At 33.3% G+C, this 24,923-nt stretch overlaps 1 pseudogene; it reads right to left on the bottom strand.

Annotated features, from left to right (window-relative positions):
• Positions 1–11,229: 11,229 nt before the first annotated feature.
• On the bottom strand, positions 11,230–12,201 carry LOC131506137 (bis(5'-adenosyl)-triphosphatase-like; annotated as a pseudogene).
• Positions 12,202–24,923: the final 12,722 nt, after the last annotated feature.

Here is a 24,923-nt window from a genome sequence, read left to right as displayed (position 1 = left end):
ATACCACAGATATCCTGGGTATGGGGAGAAGGATGTGGGGGAGGGGGTTGGAGATAAAGTTTATGGTAGGCAGAATTCTAAAACAAAACCTTCACAAGATTCCATCCCCTTGTTTTACAGCTACTGCTAAGATGGAATTTTGCAGATGAAACTGATGTTCCAACTCAGCTGACTATCAGGTAGGAGATTATTTTAGTGGGTTTGACCCAATCAGGGAAGCATTTCAAGATCAGAAAGTTTTCTCTAGCTGGCAGCAGAAGGAAAGTCACATAGATTCAAACCTATGGGAAAGATATGAAATGAGAGAGAGATTCCATTGCTGGCCATGAATGAAGGGGCCGCCTATGAGGAAACGTGGGCAGCTTCTAGAAACCAAAACCAATCCCCAGATGGTGGCTAGGAAGGACACAGACACATAAAACCAACTTGCAGGAGCTAGATTCTGCCAACTTGAATGAGGTAAGAAGCTGATTCTCTCTGAGAGGTTCTTCCAAAGAATCCAGCTCTGCCAACACTTTGTCTTCAGCCTTGTGAGACCCTAAGCAGAGGATTCATCTGCACCTGCCTCGACTTCTGACCTACAAATTTGAGAGATAATAAATGCATAGTATTTTAAGATGTTAAATTTTTGGTAATTTATTACTCTACAATAGAAAACTAATATAGACTTATACGCTCATACAAAATGTAAGTTAGTTTTACAAAAAACCTATTTCCCAAGCATAAGATTATAGTAAACCTAGTTATAATAATCAAGATGGTGTGGTATTGGCAAAATAATAGATAAAAAGAATAGAGAGTCTAGAAATAGACCCAAATAAATATAGCCAACTGGACTTTGACAAATGAGCAAAGGCAATACAATGGAACAAAGATAGTCTCTTCAACAAATGGTATGTGGAAAACTGGATATCCACATGCAAAAAAAAAAAAAAAAAAAAAAAGAATCTAGACAAAGGACTTCAATCCTTCACAAAAATTAACTCAAAATGGATGATAGACCTCATATAAAACATGAAAATATAAACTCCTAGAAGATAGCATAAGAAAAAACTTAAATTACCTTGAGTATGGCAAAGACTTTCTAGATACAGCACCAAAGGCCCAATCTATGAAAGAAATAATTGATAAGCTAGACCTCATTAAAATTGAAAATGTCTGCTCTGCAAGACACAATGTCAAGAAAATGAGAAGACAAGCCACAGAGTAGGAGAAAATATTTGCAAAAGACACATCTTTATTTTTTTTTAATGTTTACTTTCTTATTTTAAGAGAGAGAGCATGCATGCAAATGGAGAGGGAAAGAGAGAGGAGAAGAGAGGGAATCCCAAGTAGGCTCTGCACTATTGAACTCATGAACTGTGAGATTATGATCTGAGCTGAAAATTAGGAGTCAGAAGCTTAAGCAACTGAGCCACCCAGCGCCCCAGCAAAAGAGACATCTGACAATAGACTGTTATTCAAAATATACATATGTCTCTTAAAACTCAATAATAGTAAAACAAAGCAGCACAATTAAAAAAATGAGGCAAAGACTTCCACAGATAGCTTATCAAAGAAGATTTACAAGCTTATCAAAGAAGATAACAAATAAGCATATGAAAAGATGCTTCACATCATATGTCATCAGGGAAATGCAAATTAAAACAACCATGAGATACCACTACATACCTATTAAAATGGTCAAAACTCCGAACAATGACAACATCAAATGCTTGCAAGAATGTAGAGCAGTAGAAACTCTCACATATTGCTGTTGGGAATGCTAAATGATACAATCGGTTTGGAAAATAATATGGTGATCTCTTACAGAACTAAACATTCATACCATATGATCCAGCGAACATGCTCTTTGGTATTGACTCAAATATCAAAATTATGGTTTTGGGGTTAAGTGAAAATTTATGGTCACACAAAATCTGAACATGGTGTTAATAACCACTCTATTAAAAATAGCTAAAACTTTGAAAGAGCCAAGAAGTCCTTCAGTAAATAAATACATGTACATCATTGTACAATGCACATCCAGACATTGGAATATAATTCAGTGCTAAAAGGAAATGAGCTAGCAAGCCATGAAAACACAGAGGAAACATAAATACATATTATTAAGTCAAAAATCAAATCTGAAAAGGCTATACACTATATGATTCAACTTTGACATTCTGGAAAAGGCAAAACTATGGAGACAGTAAAACATCAGTGGCTGTCAGGGGTTGGTGAAAAGGAGGGATGAATAGGCAGAATACAGAGAATTTTTAAGGTAGTGAAACTATTCCGTATGATACTACAGTGGTTAACATATGTCATTATATACTTGTCCAGAGCCATAGAATGTACAATCCCAGAAGTGATCCTAATATAAATGATTAGCTTTGGGTGATAATGATGTATCAGTGTAGGTCCATGGATTGTAACAAATGTGCCACTTTGGTAAGGGATGTTGATGGGAGGGGGTGGTTATGCATGGGTAGGGGTGCAGGGTATATGGGATCTTTCTGTATTTTCCACTCAATTTCTCTGTGAACTTAGAACTTCTCTAAAGATAAGTATATATATATATATATATATATATATATATATATATATATATATATATATATATATATATCAAAGAAGTATCTCTAGAAATGAGAGATTGTACTGAAGGAACAATCTGTATTTTCATATTTTCATATCACAGCCTCAGAAATAGAATGATGATACTTTGGGAGCGTCTAGGTGGCTCAGTTGGTTGAGCGATCGACTTCTGCTCAGGTCATAATCTCGCAGTTTGTGAGTTAGATCCCTGCATGGGGCTCTATGCTGACAGCTCAGAGCCTGGAGCCTGCTTCAGATTCTGTGTCTCCCTCTCTCTCTACCTCTCCCCTGCTCACGCTCTGTGTCTCTCTGTCTCTCAATAATAAATAAATGTTAAAAAAATAATAAAACTCTTTAAAAAAAAAGAATGATGATACTTTGAATAATACATGTTCCAAGAACAGAGAAAAATTACATCTCCCCCAAATTAACTTGACTCTCTTAATAGGTCATGCATATAAAAAGAAAAAAAAAAATTGTTCGGTTAAACTTAATTTTTTAAAAAAAATTTTAACGTTTATTTATTTTTGAAACAGAGAGAGAGAGAAAGAGAGAGAGAGCTTGAGAGGGGGAAGGGCCAGACAGAGAGGCAGACACAGAATCTGAAACAGGCTCCAGGCTCCAAGCTGTCAGCATAGAGGCCGATGCGGGGCTCGAACTCAACCGTGAGATCATGACCTGAGCCGAAGTTGGACGCTTAACCAACTGAGCCACCCAGGCGCCCCATGACCAGTTAAGCTTAAAATAATAACTATGGAGAAAAACAAACAAGAACTGAGAACAAGAGAAGATGCATATGCAAAATGATAACAAGTGCAGTAGTTATTTTTTAATAACCAGTAAACTAGCATCTTCTATTTATATATTCTTTGAAAACATAATAGCTGGCTAGCAGTGTATACATATTATTTTTCCTGTATCTCAGAAGTGGTGCTAAGTACTGTACAGTCATTTAATTTTACAATTTGTCCTCACAAAAATGCAGTGTCAGCAGGAAGGACCAGCATAGTCATCATCAATCAAGTGTGTGTGGAAATACGCAATCTCAGTCCCGACTCTGGACCTTCAGAATCTGCTCTTGAACCACCTCCTCAAGTGATGTGGATGCATATTAAAGCTTGAGAAGATTGGCTTACATCTCACAGGCCTTCCTTAAGATCACAAAGGTATATGGAATCTTATGATTGAAGAGAAAATTGCCTCAAAAGATTAAAAAAAAGAAAAATCCACTCCATCTTGGTGACTTGTCTTGCACAGTCTCCTGGTAGTCACAATTATCAATTCAAATATATAAAAGTGATTGAAATAGTATCCGAGACCCCTCTCAGATATATAGGTAATGGATTCAAAATGGTACAATGTAGACACCCTGTATGATATTTTCATTTAATTTTTTTCTTCAGGATAGACTAAAGGAATGCAAAAATTAGGTTCCTGTACTCACAAAAATCAGATGCCTTCTTTAGTATTTGGATGGAAACCACGTGTTTTGGATTTTTCATTCTTTTAGGTCCTACACTAATAAATGCTTGCAAGTAATTATTATTTTTAAAGACAAAAATGAAAATAATCGAACCTGCATTCTACTTTAAATCATGGATGTGATCACTGAACTGTGTACCTGTGTTGTTAACGGGAGCAGTTAAAGATAGATAAGAAACGTAATTTTAAAATTAATTGTTTGAGACATAGGTTTTTTGTGCATCTCGAGTTAAAGTATATTTAGATTTCTGATAGTTACAAAGGGTTTTGTTATGCGAAAATTATCAAAATAGTATTGAATCTATATGCAGATTATATGCTTTAAAAGACCATCTGCTCTTTTACATTGTGTTATCTTAACATTTACACATAGCTCTGAAAATAACCATTTAAGATTGAAATCTTAAAACACCCATAAAAATTAATTGATTTTTTTTTACTACCTTCCTGAGTTCATTGCATTACTGGTATGGATATATATTATACTGTATTATCCTTTTTCCATCTCATTAGTCTTTTTTGGCACTGAAAGAATAGAACATTTTAAGAATAGGAAGGCTGTAGGACTTAAAACTCTAAGATAGTTTACTTTATAAAAAAAATGACTGTTTTAAAAATAAGTTAATTTTTTCTGAGTCTACGTTTGTATGATAACTACAAAGCCCCAAATGTTATCTAAATCATACAAACAACTGACATTCATTTTTTGATAGATTTATAAACCTATTGATGTTAGTTACATAGTTTTTCAAATTTAATTGACATTTTGGTGATTTTAAAGATAAATTTCACTGTATTGCCAAATAAACTTATTCAAATATGTATTTAATTTATTACTATCATATTTTAATATTCTATAATTTTGACTTATTTAAACATATGGAAAGTTAAAGGCTTACAATTGAAAGTTTTTTCTAATTTTCTTTTTTTTTTTTACATTTTATTTATTTTTGATATAGAGAAACAGAGGACAAGTGGGGGAGGGGCAGAGAGAGAGGGAGACGCAGAATCTGAAGCGGGCTCCAGGCTCCGAGCTGTCAGCACAGAGCCCTACCCCGGGGCTCGAACTCACGAACCGCGAGATCATGACCTGAGCGGAAGTCGGTCGTTTAACCAACTGAGCCACTATTGAAAGTTTTAATGTAGCAAATGGAAATCCTCTTATTTCGCATGATTCCTGCTTCATTGCTTTGTCTCCACTCATTTTTCAGGCACATTTATAAGAGGCCTGCAGAGACCACAATGACCTATACATTTATAAATGAATTAAATGTCCATTTCATAGATGCTGGAAAGCTTAATGCCGTACCCAGTCTTTTTGCCATTTCTGGTTTTTTACAGTCTCATGAGCACATCTACCTATAAGTTTAAAGATTCCATTGTCCATCTGCTGTTTGGTTCAGCATCAAACAGGCTGTCACATATCAATCACACCTGTAATAGATTTTACCTAAGCTTTGTGAAGCCAGCAGGCTGCTTATTATACAAAACATAAAGTTGAGTATTGGATATATTGTTTCTAAAATTGTTTAAGTGCCATTAGACACACTCTGCCTGCTAGAATTTTTATCCCTCCTCCCCCCCCAACAGATTTTCTCAACATAGCACCATTGAAATTTGGGCCCAATAATTTTCTTGTTTTAGGGGTCTTAATTGTACATCACAACATATTTAGTAGCATCCGTGCCCACCACCCTCTAGATGCCAGTTGCAACACCCACCAGGTTAGGACAACCAAAAATGTCTGCTGATGTTGTCAACTGGTCCCCGAGCGAGCCCTGCTTCCCTTGTTGAGAAGCATTGGACTAGGAAAAAAAAAAAAAAAAAAAACAACTTTAAAGGAGAGTGTGAAATTTTCAAATATACATTATGTTTTCCATTTCTTCTACTAGCTCATTTCTCTTTTTTCCCCCAAGAAGGAAATACATTTATTAAAGGGTATTACATAGACCATGGAACCTCTAGCTTAGCTACAGTATCCAACCCGGAGCCTACATAAAAAGGAGTACCTGTATCACAAGGCCCCACTGCTCAGCAGAGCACTTACCACTGTGCTATCATAGGACACAGACAGTGAAACTCCCAACTTACAGTATGTAGAATATATCCTGAGTGATGGCTCCTGCCTATTGCCTCTGAAGGTCAGAGGTCTCTTTGCCAATCTCCCCACCCTCATCAGAACAGAATCTTCACCACGCTTTCTTCACAGTCCTCAGAGCTGAGATCTCAACAAGATGTGCTTGTTTGGTAAATGAAGTATCTTCTCTCTCGTTTCTGAGCATTTGGGTCAACCATAGTTTCTTTCAAGGAGTATAAATTCATATTTTCATAAATAGATGAACTAAATGACTTATTTGAATCCATATGTGTATATACATGTGTGTGTATTAGTGTGCATGTATGTTTATAAATATTCAGTCAAAAGTTTCTGAAGACTTTATAAAATAGATAGTATCCCCAATGTATATCATTTTTAAAACATTTTTTAATGTTTCTTTTATTTTTATTTTTGAGAGAGAGAGACAGGACATGAGCAGCGGAGGGGCAGAGACAGAGGGAGACACAGAATGTGAAGCAGGCTCCAGGCTCTGAGCTGTCAGCACAGAGCCCAACACGGGGCTCGAACTCACAAACTGCGAGATCATGACCTGAACCAAAGTTGGACACTTAACCAACTGAGCCACTCAGGCGCCCCAAATATCATTTTTTAATAAATATAATACATCTTGAATATCCAAAGGTATATAAAATGTAGCCAGCATAATTTTGCTTTAAAATATTTCAATCATATATTTAAAGGTACCCAATTATAATACTATTTATTCCACACATCACAGATTTGCATTAATGGTACATATTTTTGTATAGCACATTTAAGTGATTGATGAATACATATAACATATTTCTTTAGAATAAAAAATGTCATTTCGAGTATGGAAACATGATCTCTAATCATTAAGAATAATTCCATTAAATATTTAACTACATAGTAAACTTAAAATATATCTATCAATATATGAATATTATATACATATATATATATATATATATTTATCAGTATAGAGACCTTTACCATAAAGGCATAAACCACTGCAAATTTATCTTAAAAGCTCCTCATTCAAGATTTACCATCTTTTCACCCAGACTAGCACTCTGAGTATAAAATTTATCATGCATGATATTTGCTAAAGTAATATGTTATATACACAAAATGTTGTATTTAACTGAAAACAAAAAGCTGCAATTTTTTAATGGTTGGTCTGAGGAGAGCTTTTAGGGAGAGAGGATTTATTAAGCCTACCTCTTGATATATGAACTCACAGTGCTCTGATAATAGGGAAAGGATAAGTCATTTTCATTAGAAAAAAAATAGGATAGGGCTGCCTGGGTGGCTCATTCAGTCAAGCATCTGACATCTGCTCAGGTCATGATCTTGAGGTTTGTGAGTTTGAGCTCCATGTCTGGCTCTGTGCTAACAGTTCAGAGCCTGGAGCCTGCTTCACACTCTGTCTCCCTCTCTCTCTCCTCCTCCCCAGCTCATACTCTGTGCCTCTCTCAAAAATAAACATTAAATTTTTTTTTTAAAACAGGATAAATAAAAAATTAGGATAATGCAGTTAAGTTGCTCACTTGTGCAACATTGAAATAATTTTTAAGAAATTCTACAGGGAGTTTTTGTCACACTGATAACTGAGAAAAATGTTCTTGAAAGAACAATACATTATTTGCAAGCAAGTAAAAATTAAATTGTTATTGCTATTAAGTTCAAATTACAACATAAGACTTTAAACATGCATATTATTGCTTTAAATACACAGATTAAGAACATATTAAATGCAAAGAGGTAATAAACTGAAGCTTATTAAAATGGGTGATTGATCTTTGTAATATAAAATAATTTAGGAAATAAACCCACATCTTTGACAATTTTAATTATTTTATAAAGAAGATCAATAATAAATTAAAGCATACATCTTGTTCATAATATACACCAATTATATGTATATGTATATATATATTGAATATCTATGTAATATGTATTTGTACAATGTAATATGACTTAATTTATATATGTACAAATCTATTTCCAAATTTCCCTAAAGCCCTCAAATAATGGTGAGCACCCCCAACCTCAAAAACTTGCAATGCTATTTTGCCATGTTGATCTGTTCATTTGTCAATTGATCTGTTACAATGTAAGCTTTCTATTTCATCTTACTAGTGCACATTTTTCTCCTACTATCGGAAGCCAGTATTTGGAGAGTAATTAAAAACTAAATTATGTGTATTTTTAAAACTTTTATTCCATTGTATCTTTCTGAACTATAAATTACTATTTGGAAAGAAAATAAGCTATACTTCCATGGAGGTGATGAAATAAGGGTATTTTTTTTATTAATAGGTTTATTGGTTAGATCAGTACTCTATTTACAGAAAATTTAAGAAGGTAGTATAGAGAGTTCCCACATATGCCCCGCATTAGACATACACAATTTTCCCTGTTTTTGACATCTTATTTTAGTATAAGGTAACGGTACGTTTTCTATAGTAAATAAACAAACAAGCAAACAAATAAATAAATATTGGTGCATTATTATTCGCTAAAGTTCATAGTTTACTCAGATCTCCTTAGATTTTAGCTCATGTATTTTGTTGTTGTTCCATTATCCCATCCAGGATGCCACATATCATTAGTTGTCTTGTCTCCTTAGGTTCCCCTTGCTATGAAAGTGTCTCAGAATTCCACTGACTGACTTTACCAGTTTAGAGGAGTATTAAGAATATCATAGGATGGTTTTCTAAGGAGTATGAGTATATGGATATTTATTTTATAATTTGGGTTAAAATCCAATAATGCCACATTTATTTTGTTGCATAAATCATTCTCACTTTGGCCATTAGGTGCTATTTCAGTGGGATTCTGTGTCTCTTTGACATACCCCATTAGAAAGCATGATCATGGTTGGAGGTGGTGTGTGGGGTATGTGGATGTGGGTGTGTTTTGAGCACTTCCTTACTTTCTGGCACGACAACATGTTCAAGGCTTATCTTCTGTATTTCCTACCCCAGTCCTAACATTAGCGTTTCTCCACAGAGCCTTCATTCCTTTTATTAGCTAATGGTATTAAAAATCAAGATCTGGGCATTAGGCTTGTTCATTGCTACTGGAGTGTCATTTTGAAAATATAGTCAGTTATATTTACATAGTTATAGTTAGTATAGACTAAACTTTGTATATATACAGATATCTGTAAATACTAGCTCTTTATATAGCCATCTACAATTACATCAAGTGAAAAATGAGTTCTTACTGATGTCCCAACTCTAATCCATTACCATATAGATGATTCATTCTCTCCCCAAACCCCGAATTGCCAACTACTTATCTTTTACTCCTATAGTTTTGCTCTTCCCGAATGGCATACTTGGCATTGTACAGTATGTAGTCTTTAAAGACTGTTTTCTTTCACTTAGTAACATGCTACAGATTGTCACCTAAACTGGCACATGACTATGAAATCCTCTGACAAGACTATTTAGCTTTGTAAGAAACTACCAAACTCTCTTCCAAAGTCACTGTACTGTTTACATTCCACCAGCAGTGAATGTGATTTCCTGCTGTTCCACATTCTTGACAGCATTTGGTGTTGCTTGTTTTTTGGATTTTATCCACTCTAAGTGTGTAGTGATGTAATCATTGTGGTTTGCATTTGCAATTCCCTGATGACATAGGATACTGAGCTTCTTTTCCTATGCTTAGTTGCTATTTGTACATCTTCTCTGAGGTTTCTGTCCAGATCTCTTGCCCAGTTTTAACTGGATTTTTTTGATTCCTTATTGTTGAGTTTTAAGTGTCCATTATATATTGTGGATAACTGTCTTTTATCTGATATTTGTTTTCTCCTATTAGTCTCTTATGTCTTAATGCTTTTCACAGTGTCTTTCGCAGAGCAGAAGTTTTTGTTTTAATGAGGTCCAACTTATCATTTATTCCACTCATGGATAATGCTTTTAATGTTGTTATCTGGAAAGTTATTGCCACATCTAAAGTCAGATTTTCACTTATCATCTCCTAAGAGTTTTGTAGTTTTGCATTTTACATTTTAGATCTGTGATTCATTTTGAGGTACTTTTTATGAAATATGTAAAGTCTGTATATAGATTATTATTATTTTTTTGCATGTAGATATCCAACTGCTCCAGTGTCATAGGCTGAAAAGACTTCCCCATTGATTTGCCTTTGCTCTTTTATCAAAGATCAGTTGACTATATTTGTGTGGGTCTATTTCTGCGCTTTCTATTTTATTTCATTGATCTGTCTATTCTTTCTCAATACCACATTGTGCTGGTTACGGTAGCTTTGAAGCTTGGTAATGTCAATCCTCTGACTTTTTTCTTCTTTTCCAGCATTGTGTTAAATATTGTTGGGTCTTTTTATATAAATCTTAGAATCAGTTTGTTGATATCTACAAAATAACTTGCTAGGATTTTGTATAGGATTGTGTAGACTCTATAGATCAAGTTTGGAAGAACTAACACCTTAACAATACTGAATTTTTTATTCATGATCATACAATATCCCTCTATTTAGTGAGACCTTTGACTTCTGTCATCAAAGTCTTGTAGTTTTCCTCATATAGTCCTTGTACATACTTAGGAAGTTTTTCACTTACGTCATCTAATTTTTGTGCATAATGTTGTATTTTAAATTTCAAATTAAATTTATTTATTGCTAGTACAAAGGAAAGCAATTGGCTTTTCAAATTAACCTTGTATGCTGCTACCTTGCTATATTCAGTAGTACCAGGAATTTTTATATTGATTCTTACAGATTTCAACACAGACTATCATATCATCTGTTAATAGGGAGAGTTTTATTTCCTCCTTCACAGCATGTGTGTCTTTTCTTTTCTTAACTTTTTCCATCAGCTAGGACTTCCAGTATGGTGTTGAATAAAAGTGATGAGAGGGACCGTCGATTTGTTTCCCAATCTTAGGGGAAGGCATCTAATTTCTCACCATTAAGTATGATATAGGGTTTTTGTACATGTTATTTATCAAAATTTTTTGATAAAAATTAAAAAAAAAAAACCTATATTTTAACCACCATTTTATTTCCATGCAGGCCAAGGGGCAATTTAGAAAAAGTTTTATTGGAAGCGTGTAACCGAGGAAGTGTAAAAGGGCTGTCTACACCTTTGTTTTCAGGTTAGCCTGTCAGCCACTGGATAGAAACATAATCGCCATGCCTTCCACAAGTGTAGTCAAATGCTTCACAATTGGTTGCTGAGTTGTAGGTTGTCATAAAGTCTGCTTAGCATTTCCAAAGCTGCAGAGTCTTAGAGAATGAGAGCCTTTTCTTTCTGCCTTGGGATTTGTTGGAGTCACTGACCTGCCGGCCCCACTGAAAGCAAACCACAGTGCAGCAGCCTCTGCCACCATTTCCTCCTCTGGTCTCCACAAATGTGATGAGTTTTCCTCCTCTTCATCATGGTGCTGGACCCCATCATAGAAGCCATCGTTTCCGTGAAAATCTCTAGCCTTTCCGAGAAGACTGTGGATGGGAACGTGCTTTTTGGTCCATCTTGCTTTGGGGCCATCCTTTATAGAATAGGTGAGACAAGTCCTCTGGAATGCTTCCCCACCACCATCCTGACTCTTTGGGTTGCTTGAAACAATTTGGGCACTTCATCAGGACCCAGATTTCAAAAAAGCTCCACTGGCTGAAGAGGACACACAAAGACAGGTCTTGGCACTCTATGTTTCTTGTTCATGAATGAAAAGGACAGTCCTGCTTTGAGAAACACCATGGAAGACTTGGTGAATCTGAATGCCATTTCCTCACACTTGAGGTGTGGAAGTTCCCCTCTATTTTTAGTTTGCTGAGAGGTTTTTTTGTTGTCTTTGTTCTTTTTCCATTTTTTTCCATCATCATGAAAGGGGATGTTAGATTTTGTCTTTTTTTTTTTTTCTGATTTTATTCGTTTGAGGGTGTGATTTTTTTTTTAGCCTGATGATCCGATTGATTATACTAATTTTTCTGAACATTGCAACAGTTTCACATACTTGGAATAAACCCACTTAGTGGTGATGTATACTTTTATCTTTTCTTAAATATCTTATTCAAGTTTACTTTCAAAAAAACCCAAATTACCTAGTAATATTCTGTTTAAGACACTGAGTCCAGTAACTGTGGCTTGAAGCACACATACAATGAATTATCTGTTATCTATCTATCTATCTATCTATCCAGCATCTAACATATCTACCTCTGTTTCTTTTTATTCCAGCACAAGAAATCATCAACAGGCTCTTATTATAATCTCTCAAAACCTGTTTTCTGTCCTTAATTGTTGCAAAAACAATGGAATTGATGGAAGCACTGACTGTGTGGAGAATCAGGCTTGTTTTCATTTATATTTTGACAAATTATTAACCTCTTAAACTCACAGATTAGCCACCTGAACAACAGAGATGATAGTAATTTATTCATTGTACTATTGGGTCAGTTTTATCAATATTGTTTTAAAATTCTCTTTGTTCCCAAAGTTTTCAGGAAACTAACCTATTATAGAATGTCATTTCTACTGAAAATATTTTCTGTTTTTCTAGATTAGCAAATATATTCATGGCACAGGGTGCACCTTTGGATAGAATGTATTTACTCTATGTAATCACAAAGGAGTATTTAGATCAATGCAAAAATATTTAAATCATCAGAATGCTCTGAAAAGAATACTTACTCTTATTATGCAAATATTTAATTATGTTTTATTCTTGGACATATTAAATCGATGAACTCTTAAAACTAAACAAGAACATTTTCTGACCTTGAGAACTTCTGCTTTAAAAACTTAAACAGAGAAAAACCACCCAAGACATACTTGGAAAATGTCAGCGTATATGTATCGTAAGGTTTTATTTTGTTTTGTTTTTGTCACCAAAATGGCTCTAATGGTGAAATGGCCATCTGAATTTTTGAAGGCAGGTACTTTTCTGTGCAAACCTTTTCATCTGGGAGTCCTTATGCATAACATTATCTTCTTAGTAATTTATATTATATTTTTACCCTTCAAGTTTTGCTTAGTATGTTCTGCTAAATGTTGACCATCAAGTGACCAATGGTCATGTTATCTTCTTCTGTATTTAACAGGCAGTAATATTTCTCAAGTTTAGCATAATGTTGTGTGTGTGACATAATATTTTTGTGATAGTTTTCTAATATATTAATCATAATATTAAGGAAGGTAACTTTTATTTATAGTTTGCTAAAAACTTGTGCAAGAATTTTTCATGATTTGTATACTTATTGAGCATCTCTTTAAGAAGAATTTCCATAAATAACAGCTGATTAACGACTCATAACATTTATCTGAATGATTGAATATGAATATATCTCAGGCAAATAAGAATAGTCTTTTTTAAGATTTTTAAAAATGTTTATTTATTTTTGAGAGACAGAGAGACACAGAGTATGAGCAGAGGAGGGGCAGAGGGAGGGAAACACAGAATCTGAAGCAGGCTCTAGGCTCTGAGCTGTCAGCAAAGAGCCCAGTGCAAGGTTCAAACTTACCAACCAAACTGGGAGATCATGACTTGAGCTGAAGTTGGAGGCTTAACCGACCGAGCCACCTAGGTGCCCTAGAATAGTCTCTTTCTAACAGAAGGAGATCCAGGAAGAATTTTCAAATACAGCATGTGCTCCCATTAGTAATTCTAAAACTTATATTAACTCATTTAATAAATTTTAGTGTTACTTTGCTAGTTTTTTACAATATGTCATTTTTAAATAAAAAATCTCACATGAATTACTTTATAAAAACATTAAAACTATAATCAAAACACAACCTACAGTACTAGAGAAAATATTTATAAATCATAAATATCTGATAAGGATTTAGTATCCAGAATACATAAAGAGCAATTCAATGCCAAAAAGAGAAGCCAGTTAAAAACAGGCAAAGGATTTGAATAGATAGTTCTCCGAAGTATATATACAACTGACCAATAATACCTGAAAAGATGCTCAACATGATTAGTCAATATGGGAATTCAAATTAGTGAGATTCCACTTCATATCTACTAGGATGTCTGCAATATTGGCAACTAAGTAAGATGGAAAACAAAAGTATTGGCAAGGATGTGAAGAAATTAGAACCTGGTGCATTGTTGGTGGTAATGTAAGATTGTGTAGCCGCTGTGGAAAACAGTCTGATGGTACCTCAAAACGTAAAGCATGAAATTACCATATGATGAGCCATTTGACTTTCAGGTATATACACGCACAAAAAAAACTAACAAGGATTTAAATAGGTACTTATAAAAAAGGTAGAAACATGTGTACATCAACTGATGAATACATAAACAAATGTACACACACACACACACACACTCACACTCACACTGGAATATTATTCAGCCGTAAAAGAAATGAAGTTCTTTTCTGATACACCCTACAATATGGATGGACCTGAAAACACTATGTTAAATTAAATAAACTATATAGAAAAGGACAAATATGGTATGTTTTCACTTATACGAGATATCTAGAATAAACAAACTCATAGAGGCAGGATAGATTAAGGGACTAGAGGAGGCAGGAATGATGAGTTATTGCTTAATACATACTGAATTTCTACTTAGTGTGATAAAAATGTTCGGAAACAAATAGCAGTGATGGTTGCACAACATCGTGAATGCAATAACCAATTCTAAAATTCTGTTCTTATTATTTAAGGTAGATTCTGAAATAATAATGGATACTGGTTGAATGATTGAAAGTCAGTCTTTGACACTAGTCTTAACATGGCAATCATTCTAAGACCTTCTTTGAGTTACTAAATCATCTGCAGCCCCATGTTTACACATCTGTAAGTTAAGGACATTCTAAAAGATAATCCTTGAGGATTTGCAAGCCCAACTATATTACGATGATATACAATTTTTCTGTTCACCTTAACAAGCTGGTATAAAGGTCATTAAAAACGTGAAGTATCATCAGGATAAAAGTTACTATAGAAACCACTTCTATGATTATGTTGATTCCATTGCTTTCAGGCATTATTAGACTGAATAAAAGTATTGAAACTTTGAACGGGTAATATAGAGGAAGACTAGCATTACTGGTATATCAACTTGGAAGTTCGCAGTTTTAGTCACATTAAGAAAAAGGAATTTCTTGTCATGTCTTAAGAATGTGAAATAAATATGGGAAGCTCTGTCTCCTTTCAGTGAATAAATAAAACCAGAACTTTCAGATTTCTTGGATGGCTGATCACTTATAAATTGGTTCAGTGGCCTTTGCAGAAAGGTTGACTTCCTTTCTCAGAGTCTCTGACACTCAGAAAAATTCTATAATTATGACTGTAAGTTTTATTCTTTTTTAGAAGATTAATCAAATAAAAATATATGTCTTGTTTAATATTGTTTTAAATACAAAGGGAATTTTATATGTTGATGAGATTTAAATTAATTCTCAAAAATGTAAAAGAAGCACATATAATGTCAGAGAACAAGCAAGGAATTAAATCTAACTTGAATATTTGGACTGTAATGGTTATGGAAGGATTTCCCTCCTGTATTATTTAAAAAAATGATGGGGTTTATATGATAATGTAAATGTAAATGCATATAGACTATGATCAAGTATTTTCTTAATAATACTATTTCACTATAGATCAATCCCCATTAAATGATCATATTTAATCCCATGAGTTTATGTTTACAATATCTAAAATCGCTTTTTTATTATGATCCTTATTACTGTATAGATGAATGATTATTCTCTATACTCGGGAATCAACTAAATTTGAAAGGTGAAGCTAAAACTTGATGTCAATTATTATGTAAGTAAAATTAAGTATTTGATATTTCGTGTTCAGGCTTCCTGATCCAGATTTTTGTCTTCATTTTACCTACTACATCTATTTATAATTCTTTTCTGCTCCCATTGATGTTGGTCACAGCATGCTGTGAGAATCTTTCTTTGCTCACAGGTTTACTTTACAGAGGTAAGGGTTAATAGCAGCAGGCAAGACTCCCTGCAGTAATCTGGGTCACTTATATTTTACAGTTCAGTGATTTCTTTACCCAAAAGACTCTTAAATTACAACCATGACGACACACACACACACACACACACACACACACACACACCATTCATTTTGTGCAAGAGTTAATATCAAGATAATGCAATGTTTATGAAAAATGAAAATAAAAAGTAATAGGAGGGAGAGAAGGCATATAAAATTCTGGTTACTATTTCTTGCTGTATTTCCTTGGATTTTCTCCTACTTTCAGTAGTCTTGTTTATGCAAAGATATATTGTCCAAGAGAGAATGTAATTCCATGGCAATTTCTCACCTTTGAAAAAATGTTTTAATCCACCATCCACAGGTGCTATTATCATAGCCATCATGGAATAAGTAACTACTGCAAGCATGTAGATTAGTCCAGAAAGAATATATAGAAATAATAGAACTCTGATCACGCCTGTGATGCCAAAGGTGAACTTAATGGCACATAAAACTTAATCTTATTTCAGCTATTGCTTACTAATACCTAATAATTAAAATCAAACAATTTCTTTTTTTTTTAATTTTATTTATTTATTTTCAGGGAGAGAGCATGAGCAAGGGAAGGGCAGAGAGAGGAGAGAATCCCAAGCAGGCTCTATGCCATCAGTGCAGAGCCTAATGTGGGGCTCGAACTCACCAACCATGAGATCATGACCCGAGCCGAAATCAGGAGGCAGACACTCCACCAACTGAGCCACCCAGGCGTCCCTAAAATAAAGCGATTTCTTATTTTCATGCTATTCTATGATTCATAAGCATTTATCCTACGTATGTAAATCTTGTGTATGAATAACAAACTACCAAAGATAATTCAAATATAAAAAGGTATTTTGATCCAAGGAACACAATGAAAAATATCACTTTCCACTTTAACAAAACTATTATGTTTAATTTTTATTTCTTATGTTTATGCTTTTTATTTATGATAAACACAGACAAAAGGATATGTTTTATTTTTTTAACTAAAGCATATCTGTAAATATACACATCATAAAAAAAGACCAGTTTATATTATTTTGTAAGCTAGGAGTTTACATATTAAAAGTGTAAGCATTTTTCCATACTATTAAACAATTTTACATTTGTATAAGTTTTAATTATTGATGTACAAAATATAACAAATATTGAACAAAAATCTCAAATTATCACAATTTTATTTTATTCATTTTTTAAAACATTTCTTGGAGAGTTTTTTTTTTAAGAATTAAAAAAATTATTATTTAAATATAGCTAACATACAATGCTCTGTTAGTTTCAAGTGCACAACATAGAGATTCTACAATTCTATATACCACCCAGTGCCCACCATGATACATTTATTTACCATCAGTCACCATACAACATTATGACAATATTATTAAGTATATTCCCTATGTGGGGCGCCTGGGTGGCGCAGTCGGTTAAGCGTCCGACTTCAGCCAGGTCACGATCTCGCGGTCCGTGAGTTCGAGCCCCGCATCAGGCTCTGGGCTGATGGCTCGGAGCCTGGAGCCTGTTTCCGATTCTGTGTCTCCCTCTCTCTCTGCCCCTCCCCCGTTCATGCTCTGTCTCTCTCTGTCCCAAAAATAAATAAAAAACGTTGAAAAAAAAAAAAGATTTAAAGTATATTCCCTATGTTATAGTTTTATCTCTGTGACTTACATATTTTATAACTGAACGTTTGTGTGTTTTAATTTCCTTCACTTTTTTGCCCATTTCCCTGGTTCCTCTCTCCTCTGGCAATTACCAGTGTATTCTCTGTATTTATGAATTTGCTGTTTGTTTGTTTGTGCATTGTTTTTAACTCAACTATTAGTGGGATGATATGGTATTTATCTTTATCTGACTGATTTATTCTACTTAGTATGATACCCTGTAAGTCCATCCATGTTGTCACAAATGGTAAGATTTTATTCTTTTTATGTCTGAATAACATCCATTTAATATATATGTCACATTTTCTTTATTCATCCACCCATGGATGGAAACTTAGGTTATTTCCATATCTTGGCTGTTATAAATAATGCTGCAATGAACCTAGGGGTGTGTAGAGTGCAGGCATTTAAACGATTGAACAGTATACGACTGACCATCATATAGAATTAACTTAATTTTTATAAACCAGTTTTCTCATTTTTGGGTATGTCCATCTTTTCATCTTAATAACCAATGTGATGACAAATAGTCATCAAATTAAACTAATATGTAACAAGTTATAATTTTATGGAATAAATTTCTCCAAGTAAAAATACAAAACTTTACTGTTTCTGATATATATTGTGAAATGGTCTTCTAGAAAACTGTTCTGATATGCACCTTTGCAACCCATACAATCAATTTCTTGTTTTCCCACATTCTGAAATCATTTTGTGTTATCAATTTATTAGTATTTTAGAAGCTGACACTGTTTAAAGGTTAAAATTTATTTTATTTCTATTCAGATATTTTATTTATTAGATATTTAGTTTGTATTTGAAAATTGTGTTCTTTTTGCAGCTATCTGTATTATTGATGTCTTTTAAGAAAGATTTGATATTTGAAAAAATAGTTTTCCAATAATAATGTTAATCATATTATGTTATATTTGTACATCAAATATATGTTTTAGTTTTATAATTATGGTACCAGTTTTAGGTCATTTCTTATAATTATTAAGTCACCAAAGGAACTAGTCTTTTTGTACAGATTAGAATTTGATGAATTCAATAATTAATAACCTTCTCTAAAGGGAAATAAAAACAACTAAGAGATTTTACTAGATAATTTCTTTGAATTATCATTATAAAATCTAATTAGAATACAGTCTCCACAAATTAAAAGAGTTAGCAGCAGCACAAGTTTTAGTATGAAATAGTATATCACTAATTGAATGTGAATTGGACCATATATTCCAATTACGATCCTTCATACTATATAGGAAATAGTGGTGTATTATAAAGTATAACATTAAAACTTCATTAAATCAAACTCAAAATCTATTAAAAGATAAATATTCATGCATTTATCTCAGTCTTACCAACAATAACAAGACTTTTATATATCATTAATCTTGGCTTTCTAAAGAAGAGGTTTTAATAAACTTGAATATTTCTTATATATGACTCCTTAACTTTATTTTCATCCAAATGAAAATATATTGTTTTAATTATAATTACAAAATTAAGAATATATTATTATTGTGCAAAATAATTTTCTGCCATTGCAAAATGCATAAAACGATCAAAATCACTAACACCTAATTAAATAATTACTGTTTTGTATTGGTGCGCATCTTTATACAATGTATATCTGAACATGGGTATATGTGTAGGCAGTATATTTGGGTGTCTATATTTACAAAATAAGACCAATGTATCGATATTTCATGCTAACCACAGCACTTTGTCAAAGGATATGGACATTTTTTTTTTTTTAATTTTTTTTTTTTTATTTTTGGGACAGAGAGAGACAGAGCATGAACGGGGGAGGGGCAGAGAGAGAGGGAGACACAGAATCGGAAACAGGCTCCAGGCTCTGAGCCATCGGCGCAGAGCCTGACGCGGGGCTCGAACTCACGGACCGCGAGATCGTGACCTGGCTGAAGTCGGACGCTTAACCGACTGCGCCACCCAGGCGCCCCATGGATATGGACATTTTGTAAAACTAGTCCTCCATAGTCCTGCATTGAAAAGTTATACTTCTGAAAGGTGTATGTTATCATGAATTCTATAGAAGAATGCGTTGAACCTGACCATTGTCACTCTTAATATGCTTCATCATCATACAAAATGAAATTTCTAATGGTAACATTATTTTAGATTGCATTTCTATAAACAGCAGTGGCATGAAACAAATTTTGTTCTATTTTTACTTAATTTTGGACAATTTTTGTGAATTTTCTGAACGTATACTGACCTTTTTTTTTTTCCTTTGAGTTATCCAATTTCTATATTAAATAATAGGAGTGCTTCTCTACTATAGGTATTAAGTTAATATCAGTTATGGTGCAAATATTTTTCATATTTTGAATATTGTTTGAGTTCATTGTTGTGTTTTACTAGTTTATCTCCTTAAGCTGTATTTTTAAAAAAAAAAATTTTAATGTTTCTTTATTTTTGAGAGGGGGTGTGGGCTTAGGGGCAGAGAGAGACACACACACAGAATCTGAAGCAGGCTCCAGGCTCTGAGCTGTCAGCACAGTGCGTGATGAGGGGCTCAAACTCACGAACTGTGAAATCATGACCCAAGCCAAAGTCGGACATTTAACTGACTGAGCCACCCAGGTGCCCTGAGTTGTAATTTTTTTCTAATGTTTCTATTTTCTCTGCAGAAAAATACAGAATTTCTGTATTTTCTGTAATTCATATTTAATGTATAAATACCCATCTGTGCCAAGGCTAATTAAATATCTACCTTTAGTTATTTTGTACTCCATAGTGTCATTTTAATGCATACTTTTAATTTATTGACCTTTTATACTACATGTAAAACCCATAATAATTTTTCAGTATTTTATATTATTTCTACGTGTAGTTCATTATAAAATAGATGCAATATTATATGTTATGTATACAATATAGTACACAACATGTTGTTATTTATTAAAGAGTTAATTTGGTAGTACTAACATTTTTTAATGTTTATTTATTTATTTTGAGAGAGAGATAGAGCTGGCAGGCGTGTGCCCGCATGCACACATGAGTGGGAGAGGGGCAGAGAAAGAGTGGGAAGAGAGATAATCCCTGCAGGCTCCACACTGTGGGCACAGAACATTGAGATCATATCTGAGCTGAAATCAAGAGTCAGATACTTAACCTACTGAGCCACCCAGGCACCCCTGGTAACACTAACTTTATTTTTGGTTGTGTCCTCTTAAAAAAATATGTATGACTCCATAACCAAATATATTTTGATATTGATGGGAACACATTACATATGAGAAAATGATCAGTTAATTAGGTTAATGGTCTTGTATATTAATATTCATATTACTTTAGTATTTGTTAAGTCTCTTCTATTTATAAGACTCTGAATAGTAGGTTAGCATGTACAATCTCATTTGATTATCATTTGCCCCATGAAGAGAATTTTCTTATCCGCATTTTATAGATGAATAAATGTTTTCTCAGAGCATTACAATACGTTGATTAATGTCACAGACTCACAGACTCAGAAAATCTAGTCCACAACCAAGAACCTTAAAGATTCCTATGTTGCTTAAAGGAGTTAAGTGCTTGTTCTCAATGAGAAAGACTTGGGCTGTATTTTAGTTATATGTTCTAACACAGTAGCATAAATAATTCTGCTACTTGAATTAAATTGAGTAATAATGAAGCCATGGGAAAAAAAAAAAAAAACAAAGAAAGTTCATTCAATGGTATAAAGTAAATCAGTCATAAATTTGGGAAGGCATTGTACAGTAAGGTAATATCTCTTTGTTAATAGCACATTTATGTTTTAACCTTATATGTGATTTTTAAGAGTTCAATAGTACAATTTCTTTGAATTATATCTCATTTTACCAAATCCTGCAGTGTATGTCTACTCAGTTTCTGTAATATGTGTCAGTAAAAGTAATAACTGAAAATATTATACTTGGAGATTCTAATAATGACAGCAGCTAGCCAATACATATTTCAGAAAAATAAAATTTGTCACATATATTCACAGTACATTTTGTCCCTCCAGCTAAATTTTTTAATATTTTGAGATACCTCTTTTATTAAAACAGAAATGAAAAAGTATTTTAGGAGTTATTGAAATGACAAAAATGCTATTTTTAAATTGAATGGCTTTATTATTTGCAAGAGATACTATATTTTCAAATGAAGATGTGAGCACATTAACAGCATTCTAATCACATTGTTCTGGAAACTATGACTAAGATGAGTATGTTTTCCAGACATATTGATTATACAATCAATGATATTGTATATGCACCTACAGGCACACATTCATTGATATATGGGCATACCTATATCTTCGCCAGGACATTTTTTTCTATTATTACTTTCTTTGTATGTTCTAATTTATGTTAGTACAAATTCAAATATTTTCCAGTATTTCATTCCTTATAACAGGAAGCTACACATAAAAAAGGTAGGAAATAATCTTAAATATTCTAAGGCCTCATTTATATGTGGGTTCTAACAATAAACATATATTTAAGGTAAGTTTAAAAGCAATTAACACTTTTTCTTTCCCTTCCCTAAAGGTGGAGAAGGAGGAAAAGGGGACCAGGAAGCAACATATCTTTTTTAAAATATTTAGGTAATGTTTCTAGAAACATCAATCTGTTTTTAATACTGGTTTTGCAACTGTGTCAACTTTTCTCTATGTATGTCTTGTATTTTTATTAACTGTTAATATAATATACTAGAAAAAAAATTTAAAAAACCAGTAGGTTTGGTTCCTGAAGACATATATCTACCAAACTATGAAAAGAATGCAGTTTTCATTAGGCAAATGAATTCAAGAGGTACGATTTAATATATGTTCTGCTATTGATGAAATGAGTTTTCAAAGGCTTTGATTTCTGGTCATCTAAGTGTTTTAATATGTTATGGTTTCTGTTTTAATATGTTGTTGGGACTATGACAATCTCCTTGTTTTCTTCAAGTATCTGTTTACCAAACACTCCATAGTAAGAGAAGCCTTGAATGACATCCAACTGGGCATTGGTATTCTGGAATATGAGGATATTTCCCAGCTTCTCCCACATGTAGGTGGGACCATATCACTAATATCTGGTTAAGGGGCACAAAAAAAACACTATGTGCAACTTTCGGAAGATTTCTTAAAGAAAGAGGATGTTAGCTTTCTACTCCTTCCTCCTTAATAGTTGATCTCATGCCTTAATACCCATGAATTGCACTTACATTTATGTGTGTGAAAGAGAAAACCCTTATAACCTGATTGTGTTGTATTCTATTTGACTGAAATTAGTGTAGCCACACCAGATTTCCTTGATTATTTCTCTGGCATGTCTTTATCAGTTCTTTTACTTTGATTCTTCTTGTATAATTATGCTTCACTGTGCCTTTGTAAGTATTGAGTTGTGTGTGATTTTTAATATCCAAATTGTTTTTGGTGTTATTGTAATTCATTTACCTTTATTGTGTTTATGTTGTACTTAGATTTAGTCCTATTGTATTATATTCATCAAGATTGTTTTTTGCTTCTGGCATATATATATACATACATATATATACGTGTATATATATGTATGTATATATATATATATACCTCAACCCCTCAATAGGTAGATAGATGATAGATAGATTATAGATAGATAGATAGATAGATAGATAGATAGAGTTCTCTTCCTATTATTTTTTTATACTGATTTGGAAGTTACATATTACACATATTTTTTTCTTGCACAGGGTAGCCCAAATATTTTAACCTATATGAAACATGCTTAGTATTTATTAATAGGTGTACTCATCAGCCAAATAATTTAAGACTTTATATTCTTTGAATGTGGCTACACCTGCTCTTCCTTACATTTTTGTGAATCTCCCACATTATCATAAGCAATGATTCTTAACACTTATGTATGTGTTTTTATCAATATTTATGCTCACCATTGCTTCTTTCATTCCAGTACTTTTTTCAATTTTCTATTGACTGAAATATATATATATTAAGTATGCATAGATTTATACATTATATACAGTTACATATCATTGTATTTTATTTTTTTAATTTTTTTAATGTTTTTATTTATTTTTGAGACAGAGAGAGACAGAACATGAGCAGTGGAGGGGCAGAGACAGGGGGAGACACAGAATCTGAAGCGGGCTCCAGGCTCTGAGCTATCAGCAGAGAGCCCGACATGGGGCTCAAACTCACGGAGTGTGAGATCATGACCTGAGCTGAAGTCCGACGCTCAACCGAGCCACCCAGTCGCCCCGAATACAATTTAAATATTATAAATTATTATGTAACATATACATATATATAAAGCATTAAATATATATAAATATAAATGGTCTGAATGTTTGTCCCTCCCCAAAATGTATATGTTGAAATCCTAACTCCCAAAAAATGATAGTAGAGGTAGGTGAGGCCTTTGGTAGATGTTTGAACCATAGGGGTAGAACATTTATGACAAGGATTACTGCCTTAAAACGAATCTCCAGGGTAATCCCTAGCTCCTTCTTTATTTTTTAATGTTTTGTAGTTCCTTTTTTTAATATTTATTTATTTTTTTTTAATTTTTTTAATGTTTATTTATTTTTGAAAGAGAGAGACAGAGCATGAGTGGGGAGGTGCAGCGGGAGAGAGAGAGAGAGAGAGAGAGGCATAGAATCTGAAGCAGGCTCCAGGCTCTGATCTTTCAGCACAGAGCCTGACATGGGGCTTGAACTCAGGAACTGTGAGCTCATGACCTGAACCGAAGTCTGATGCTTAACCAACTGAATCACCCAGTTACCCCTCCTAGCTCCTTCTACCATGTGAGAGAGAGAAAAAAAAAAAAAAAAAAAGAGAAGTCTGTAAGTGTATTTATTTATACATATTTATACATTATATAATCTTACTGTTATTATTAATTACTATTAATTTCCCAGTGAAGGTGAGTGGTTTTATAATACTGATCACAGACTTAACTCTGCCTGTAATAAAAACAAAGGCATATTTCATCACCTGTTCCAAAATTACTATAAAAACCTATTACATGATAAAAGGTTCACATCTGGTACTGGAACCCTCTTCTCCAGAGCTTATGCAATATCAGTTTGCATATTTTTAATTGTATTTGTAGAATCTTCATTCTTTCTATAACTGTGGATTTTCTTTTAAGATATTTGATTATTAAAGAAA

Source organism: Neofelis nebulosa, chromosome 3 (genome assembly GCF_028018385.1).
Source record: "Neofelis nebulosa isolate mNeoNeb1 chromosome 3, mNeoNeb1.pri, whole genome shotgun sequence".
Classification (NCBI taxonomy): domain Eukaryota; kingdom Metazoa; phylum Chordata; class Mammalia; order Carnivora; family Felidae; genus Neofelis; species Neofelis nebulosa.
This window is presented reverse-complemented; position numbering and strand designations above follow the sequence as displayed.